The sequence below is a fragment of the Oncorhynchus kisutch genome, linkage group LG27, assembly GCF_002021735.2.
Source record: "Oncorhynchus kisutch isolate 150728-3 linkage group LG27, Okis_V2, whole genome shotgun sequence".
Taxonomy (NCBI): domain Eukaryota; kingdom Metazoa; phylum Chordata; class Actinopteri; order Salmoniformes; family Salmonidae; genus Oncorhynchus; species Oncorhynchus kisutch.
In genome coordinates this window covers 35,449,906-35,459,516 of record NC_034200.2, presented here as the reverse complement: position 1 = coordinate 35,459,516, position 9,611 = coordinate 35,449,906, and positions in this window count along the sequence as shown.

Below are 9,611 nucleotides of genomic sequence, written 5' to 3'. Positions count from 1 at the left end.
GGCGGGGGTTCAGGTGTGAGTGTGTGCGTCTGAGTGAGAGAGAGCGAGAGAGAGAGAGAGAGAGAAAGAGAGAGAGAGAGGCAATGAGAAGAGCCGAGCTAGGGTATATTTTGCTGCAGGCTGGAATAGTATAACCTGCCATAGGATACTGCAGGCCAGCCATCAGTCAGAAACTGTTCCCTCAAGTATATCCTGCAGTTCCGCGGAAGTATGGAGGTTTATAAAATAAAGAAGATGGATGAGATTTAAAATACTTATCTCAGAAAGTGGAGTAGTTTAACAATGCCAGCAAGCTGCAGATATGCTACCCCCTCCTCATTTGCAGGGGAATGAACAACAATATACGCTAAAAATCAACATAGTCTGCAATGGTGCTAATCAATGTGCAGTATGGGAGCACATTCAGCGAATTTATTTTTATCATACTTTTGGTTAGAGGACTTCAGAAAATGCAAGTCCAACCCTTACAACAACAACAACAACAAAAAACATGTAAAATGTGCTGTTTCACATGTGGGAAAAAAAATAATTTGCAGGTTTACTGTGTAAGAAAACAACATGTAACAATCCCACTTCCGCACGTGAAAGTTTTTCACATATGAATCTGAAAATTAGATTTTTACATTATGATTGTTTTTCACATGTCAACTTGCAATTTACATGTGAAAGTGAACATCTAATTGCAGTTTCACATGTAAGAAAAGTCCACATTGTGCAAAGTAAATGTAAACAAACACTGTATAGTCAAAAAAACATTGTTAAAACTATCATTTTTGATATCATGAATGGTCAGTCCTTAGCAGTTTAGTCTATGGATTTGAGAGTGGTTGCATTTCTGCAGCCCCATCCCTCAGCTTTTTAACGAAACTGTGGCGGGGACTGCACTTTGTTAATGTTTCAATTAGGATTGCTGCTTTAAACACCTCTATTAGAGTACTAGTGTTATTATATGGTGCAATTCTCTAGTAAGTGAGTTACTTTTGTGTCATTAAATATTAAGCACAACTTCTGAAGTCTAGAACAAAATGATTTCATATTGCAATAAAAAATAATGATAGTAACCACGTTTCCTGACATTTTTTATGCGAGTAAAGTCATACTGACTTGTAAAAAAAATCATGACAGCTGTGATGGAAACAGGATGTTTCGGTACAATTTTATAAATGCTGACAGATAATTTGTTCGTCGGACATGGTGGGATCTTTTTGTGTTGGTGATATTCATTATGCGAGAAATTGCGTTTGAAACGCATTTATGAGCAAATATTGATATAAAATCAGCATATCAAAGTCACACGATGATATGGTGTGTGGTCCTCCCACTATGACTCGGGAAACCTTACAGTTTATTTGGTTACAGATTAAATAAATTATGATGAACTTCACAGGATTGTGAAAGTGCACTGTGATTTTGATGCACCTTTCCAATAAATAACGAGGGTCTGATTCTGGTGACATGGTGATCGATGCTTGACAAGTACAAATATTATAGACAAACCTACCCTCACAGTCTATCCACACTGTATCTGAGAGCTGTTGGATAGAGCGCACGTGTCAAGACCAGAGTAGACACATTTACTATATAATGCAACAGTTTGTGACAAAACTGTTGGTAGGGTTGAAAATGCGATGGAAACACGTGCAAAAAAAAAGTATATTTTGCGTGCACGACTTCATCACGCAATGAGTTTTATGAGCAACAAGTCCGTTTGGTGGAACACTCCATGATGAGAAAATTCTCATATTTTCTTTATGTATGAAAAACAGTTGCTAATTGGATGGAAAACTAGCTACTGAAAACCAAACATAAAACCCAAAGAATTGATAACAAAACAATATATTGGAAGGAAATACTTTTACATGCAAGAGCTAATGAATTGTAAATGTATGCAACAACAAAAAAAATTCTGTGAAACATTTCTCATGATAACGCAATTAGCTAAAACTCCTCCCTCTTTCCCTATCTTCGGTTATGTTATCCTGCTGGTCTTTGCTTTCGCTGCCTTTTTTCATTTCAGCAACATGGCACACTGCATTCCACTTCTGCATGGCTTGCCTCTAGCATGGACTTGCTCCACAACATTAAGTATTCAAACTATAGGTTCACATACTGGCGGAGCAGTGAATGGGAACTGGAGGTTCCAGTGTGAAGAACAACACTTGCCCATTCGGCATTTTCTGCAAAAGCTGTTCATCACTGGAACCAACTTCGTGAAAACGTAAAATGTGTGGCTAGTGTTTGTGAGCTCACACAATAAGTGAAAACGTAAAATGTGTGGTTAGTGTTTGTGAGCTCACACAATAAGTGAAAACGTAAAATGTGTGGCTAGTGTTTGTGAGCTCACACAATAAGTGAAAACGTAAAATGTGTGGCTAGTGTTTGTGAGCTCACACAATAAGTGAAAACGTAAAATGTGCGGCTAGTGTTTGTGAGCTCACACAATAAGTGAAAACGTAAAATGTGTGGCTAGTGTTTGTGAGCTCACACAATAAGTGAAAAAGTGGTTTAAGGAACAGCAAGATTCTATACACTTTTATTAACCTTTTATGTTTGCTGTTTGTAATATTTCATTGTTTTTGTATTTTCTACTACTTAATTGTTAGTATTTTACTGTGTTTTCTTTTTGACAATTATTATTTGTTATTCAAATTATTTTTAACTTGCTTTTTTTGTGTGTGTGAAAAGTTTGTGATTCTAAATGTTTTTATCTATCTTCCTAGGGACTATCTATCCTACAGATGAAAACTAGACAGCTAGCACATTTACAGAAATGTTCATTAATTTGCATTGTCTCTGTCAAATAAATAGATTTATAAATAAACTTTGATGCATGTTGTTCTTTCTCTGCTCAGGATTCATTTACAAAGGTGATGTTCGGGGCCACCATGACCTGTCAGATGTGCAAAATTATCATTATCTGGCTAATAGTTGGGGCCCCGGTGGCAAAATGGGCTGGTGAATTAGAAACGCCAAAGCCAATGTATGGTCCCAGTCCGCACCTGACCATGACCGAAGGCTTGCTGTGTGGACATAACACTTCTGTTTCTTTTGTTCCAAAGTGTTTACATCACCATGTTTAGCACCCATTGCACCTGTGATAATATATTTTCAAATGTAACCCTGCGAGAGAATGCAAAGTCATCTTCAGTTTTGCAGTGGTATTTATCTTTATTCAAATAGTCCGAAATTATAACCAAACAATGTAATACATATATAAGCATGTCTTTGATTTGGCTGTTTGTCGATTATGACTTTATAATTAGTAAAAATACATTTTTCAACTTGAAGGAATATTGCTATATGGAAATTGAATAATTACAGTAAGCCTAAAATATCCTAAGGTGTTTTATTTATGTATTTCAGCCATCAACTGAACCCCTTCCTCTGTTGATATGCATTTCCTTTGCCCTGGATCCTATCTTTATCCTGTTAGAACACTGTCTTACTACAGTCATCTGCTAGGAACAGGAAGTCTTTAGTTGACCTGTCTCTATGTGATCCATCTTGAATGGCAGATGATGCATTTATGACAACGTTAGTCAATTAATAGCCTAGCAAAAGAGAACGTTTTGTCAGAAAGATATCAATATTTGATGAATGAGGATCAATAACATTGTCTCAAGTCTATGGTCCCCATTACCCAACAGTAACAGAGCACTGAAATGAAAAACTATTAGCGGATAAATGTACCGCACATTTTATCAAAGGACCTCCGTTTAAATGTGTGACGTTTAACCCCCTCTTGACCCCACTTCCCACCCTGAAAGAACATTAGGCTAATGTGTGTGCAGGGATCTCTTCCAGTGCACTGTACCGCAGTGTTTTTAAAAACATTTTTTTTACAATTCATCTTTTTCCTTTTATGTAATCCACATTCTCTGGTCTAATTGGTTGGATCTACCTTTCCGACCTCTGCCCACTACAGGCTCAACAACAAGACCAGCTCGGGATCCATTTTTAAAAAACAACATTTTTTAAAGGACTTCTGAAGTAGCCACACACATCAGCTATCCCTCAAGATCTTTATTTATTCAGCGCATGTATTAAAACGAGTCACCACGTGAGGTATTATCTAACCGGCTCATTGATCAAAGTCTGAGAAACCATCTAGTCAGCTCTCTGTTAGGACACTAGGATAACAGATTGTGTTTCCTGATGGTATAAAAATACGTTTATTTCCAGACTGCTGAAATAGATGGCCAAATCATACTCAACAGGGCATCAGTCTTTGGCTACAGACCCTTCATTTTATGTACACTGAACAAAAATATAAACGCATCATGTAAAGTGTTGGTCCCATGTTTCATGAGCTGAAATTTTTAAAAATCCCTGAAATATTCCATACACACAAAAAGTTTATTTCTCTCAGATTATTTCTGTCAGTAATAAAACACTGTTGTGGGGAAAAACTCATTCTGATTGGCTGGGCCTGGCTTCCCCATGGCTGCACCCCTGCCCAGTCATGAAATCCATAGATTATGGCCTAATGCATTTAGTTCAATTGACTGATTTCCTTATATAAACTGTAACTCAGTAAAAATCTGTTACATTGTTGTTCAGTCTGTATAAAATATACATACAAATATATTATTTGCATGAAAGAAATTGGTTTAGTATGTAGATTGGTCCAGAATAATGCAAAAAGAGCCTGATCCAAAGCAAGAAAAGTTCAGGAAGATATGGATTAACAATGTTGTATGTTGTAAATAGGTCCAGGTTGGTGCATAGGATTCACATGACACACATAATGAACTACTAACACAGTCTGTTTCTTGACATCATCACCCGTTACCATAGTAATGGACACACTCTTGAAAAGGGTGGGGAGTTAGTGAAACAGTAGATGGAACACAGTTGTTCCGGATCTGCCTCCTGTGGTCATTGTCACGCCAAACAGACTGGCCTCAAGGCAAGGGACACACAGCCTTTATTGAACTTGGGTCTTGGGTGGGAGTTTCTGTCAGTCTGGTGGTGGGTGGGAGTGTCTGTCAGTATGGTGGTGGGTGGGAGTGTCTGTCAGTCTGGTGGTGGGTGGGAGTGTCTGTCAGTCTGGTGGAAGGTGGGAGTGTCTGTCAGTATGGTGGTGGGTGGGAGTGTCTGTCAGTCTGGTGGTGGGTGGGAGTGTCTGTCAGTCTGGTGGAAGGTGGGAGTGTCTGTCAGTCTGGTGGTGGGTGGGTGGGAGTGTCTGTCAGTCTGGTGGTGGGTGGGAGTGTCTGTCAGTCTGGTGGAAGGTGGGAGTGTATGTCAGTATGGTGGTGTGTGGGAGTGTCTGTCAGTCTGGTGGTGGGTGGGAGTGTCTGTCAGTCTGGTGGTGGGTGGGAGTGTCTGTCAGTATGGTGGTGGGTGGGAGTGTCTGTCAGTCTGGTGGTGGGTGGGAATGTCTGTCAGTCTGGTGGTGGGTGGGAGTGTCTGTCAGTCTGGTGGTGGGTGGGAGTGTCTGTCAGTCTGGTGGTGGGTGGGAGTGTCTGTCAGTCTGGTGGTGGGTGGGAGTGTCTGTCAGTCTGGTGGTGGGTGGGAGTGTCTGTCAGTCTGGTGGTGGGTGGGAATGTCTGTCAGTCTGGTGGTGGGTGGGAGTGTGTCAGTCTGGTGGTGGGTGGGAATGTCTGTCAGTCTGGTGGTGGGTGGGAGTGTCTGTCAGTCTGGTGGTGGGTGGGAGTGTCTGTCAGTCTGGTGGTGGGTGAGAGTGTCTGTCAGTATGGTGGTGGGCGGTATCCTCCTGATTCCTGCTTATAAGCAAAAACTCAAACAGGAAGTACCGCTCAATACGGAAGTGGTCCAATGAAGCGGATGCTAAGCTGCAGGACTGTTTCACTAGCACATAATGGAATATGTTCTGGGATTCATCCGATGGCATTGAAGAGTATACCACATCTGTCACCGGCTTCATTAATAAGTGCATCGATGACATCCCCCCCACAGTGACCTATCCCAACCAGAAGTAATGGTTTACAGGTAACATCCACACTGCGCTAAAGGCTAGACCTGCTGCTTTCAAGGAGCGGGACACTAATCCCGCGGTTTATAAAAAATCCAGCTATGCCCTCAGATGAACCATCAAACCGGCAAAGCGTCAATACAGGACTAAGATCAAATCCTAATACTCTGACGCTCTTCGGATGTGGCAGGGCTTGCAAACTATCATGGATTACAAAGGGAAACCCATACCCTAGCTGCCCAGTGACGCGGAGCCTACCAGACAAGCTAATTGCCTTCTATGCTCGATTCGAGGCAAGCAAAACTGAATCATGCATGAAACACCAGCTGTTCCGGACGACTGTATCATCATGCTCTCCGTAGCCGATGTGAGTAAGACCTTTAAACAGGTTAACATTCACAAGGCTGCAGGGGCAGATGGATTACCATGACGCGTACTCAGAGCATGCGTTGACCATCGGACAAGTGTCTTCACTAATATTTTCAACCTCTCCAATACCTACATGTTTCAAGCAGACCACCATATTCCCTGTGCCCAAGAACGCCACGGTAACCTGCCTAAATGACTACCGCCCTGTAGCACTCACATCAACAGACATGAAATGCTTTGAAATTCATGGCACACATCAACACCACCATCCCAGAAACCCTGGACCCACTCTAATTCGCATACCCTCCGAACAGATCCACAGACGATGCAATCTCTATTGCACTCACACACTGCCCATTCCCAGCTACGTTAGAATGATGTTCAGCGTTCAACACCATAGTACCCCCAGGCACAACTCCAACACCATCATTAAGTTTCCCGACGACACGACGGTGGTAGGCCTGATCACCGACGACGACGATAAGACAGCCTATAGGGAGGGAGGAGGTCAGAGACCTGGCAGTGTGGTGCCAGGACAAAAACCTCTTCCTCAACGTGATCAAGACATGGGGGCTGATCGTGAAATACAGGAAAAGGAGGGCCGAGCACGCCCCCATTCGCATCGACGGGGCTGTAGTGGAGCAGGTTGAGAGCTTCAAGTTCCTTGGTGTCCAAATCACTAAGGACCTATCATGGTCCAAACACACCAACACAGTCGTGAAGAGGGCACAACAAAGCCTATTCCCCCTCAGAAAACTAAAAGATCCTCAAAAGGTTCTACAGCTGCAACATCGAGAGCACTGGTTGCATCACTGCCTGGTATGGCAACTGCTCAGCTTCCGACCCGCAAGGCACTACAGAGGGTAGTGCGTACGGCCCAGTACATCACTGGGGCTAAGCTGCCTGCCATCCAGGACCTCTATACCAGGCTGTGTCAGAAGGGAAGGCCCTAAAAATTGTCAAAGACCCCAGCCACAGACTGTTCTCTCTACTACCGCATGGCAAGCGGTACCGAAACACCAAGTCTAGGACCTAAAGGCTTAGAGCCTGTAAGTAAGCATTTCACTGTAAGGTCTACTATACCTGTTGTATTCAGCATTTCACTGTAAGGTCTACTATACCTGTTGTATTCAGCATTTCACTGTAAGGTCTACTGCACCTGTTGTATTCGGCTCACGTGACAAATAAACGTTGATTTGATTTGCTGAACAGTTAATCAAATGGCCATCAGGATTATTTACCCCCTTATTTTACGCGTATTTATTATGATTTGTTTTTGCACTCGATGTACACTCACTGGACTCTACCTACACACTCATTCATACTACACTGACACTCCAACACACACACAGACAAACACACACGGACACACACAAAACACACATGTATATTGATGCTACACACTCATTCATACTACACTGACACTCCAACACACACACAGACAAACACACACGGACACACACAAAACACACATGTATATTGATGCTACACACTCATTCATACTACACTGACACTCCAACACACACACAGACAAACACACACGGACACACACAAAACACACATGTATATTGATGCTACACACTCATTCATACTACACTGACACTCCAACACACACACAGACAAACACACACGGACACACACAAAACACACATGTATATTGATGCTACACACTCACTGCTGCTACTCTATTTTTATTATCAATGTACCCCTTCCTACATGTACATATTACCTCAACTAACCCGTACCCCTGCACATTGACTCAGTACCAGTACCCGTACCCCTTCCTACATGTACATATTACCTCAACTAACCCGTACCCCTGCACATTGACTCAGTACCAGTACCCGTACCCCTTCCTACATGTACATATTACCTCAACTAACCCGTACCCCTGCACATTGACTCAGTACCAGTACCCGTACCCCTTCCTACATGTACATATTACCTCAACTAACCCATACCCCTGCACATTGACTCGGTACCAGTACCCGTACCCCTTCCTACATGTACATATTACCTCAACTAACCCGTACCCCTGCACATTGACTCAGTACCAGTACCCGTACCCCTTCCTACATGTACATATTACCTCAACTAACCCGTACCCCTGCACATTGACTCAGTACCAGTACCCGTACCCCTTCCTACATGTACATATTACCTCAACTAACCCGTACCCCTGCACATTGACTCAGTACCAGTACCCGTACCCCTTCCTACATGTACATATTACCTCAACTAACCCGTACCCCTGCACATTGACTCAGTACCAGTACCCGTACCCCTTCCTACATGTACATATTACCTCAACTAACCCATACCCCTGCACATTGACTCAGTACCAGTACCCGTACCCCTTCCTACATGTACATATTACCTCAACTAACCCGTACCCCTGCACATTGACTCGGTACCAGTACCCGTACCCCTTGTATATACTGTAGCCTAGTTATTGTTATTTTATTGTGTTACTATTTTTTCTTTAGATTATTCAGCACATTTTTCTTACTTGCTTTTGTAAAACTGCATTGTTGGTTAAGGGCTATTAAGTCAGCATTTCATGGAAAGGTCTACCTACAGCGGTTGTATTTACATACTGTATATATATGTTTTTCTACTGTATGTTTGCTTATTCCATGTGCATCTCTGTGTTGTTGTATGTGTCGAACTGCTTTGCTTTATCTTGGCCAAGTTGTTGCAAATGAGAACTTGTTCTCAACTAGCTGACCTGGTAAAATAAAGGTGAAATATATATATTTTTTTATAAAAGTACTCGACCATGTGACAAATAAAATTTGATTTGATACCCTCTCTGACCTTCAAACTAGCCACCGCCTGTACCCTTGTGGGGATTATTGGGATGTGAGGGAAAGACGAAGCTAGAGATAGAAGTGGTGGCAAGTTATATCCATCCATTCCAGACACACAGGCTGTGTTTATACAGGCAGACTATTTTTGATCTTTAGCCACTAAATTGGCCTTTTGACAAATCAGATATTTTTTCCAATAGTTGGGAAAAATAATAGAATTGGGTTACCTGTTTAAATGCAGCCACAGAGACACACCCAGACAAGACACTTCCTGTCACATGACTGATGCCATTGCCGGCCCTTATGCAGACAGAAGAGGACCCTGGTTGGCGTCTGTTCATGGCAGATCGATAAGAGGACCTGAAAGAAGACACCAGACCACTGCTGGGAAAAATGCACTGTATCGATCAAGGAGGAACCCAGAGTCCTCTACAGACTTTTCCACCACAGGGGGAGAGAGAGTGAAAGAGTGTGTGTGTCTGTTGTTGCAGTGCTGA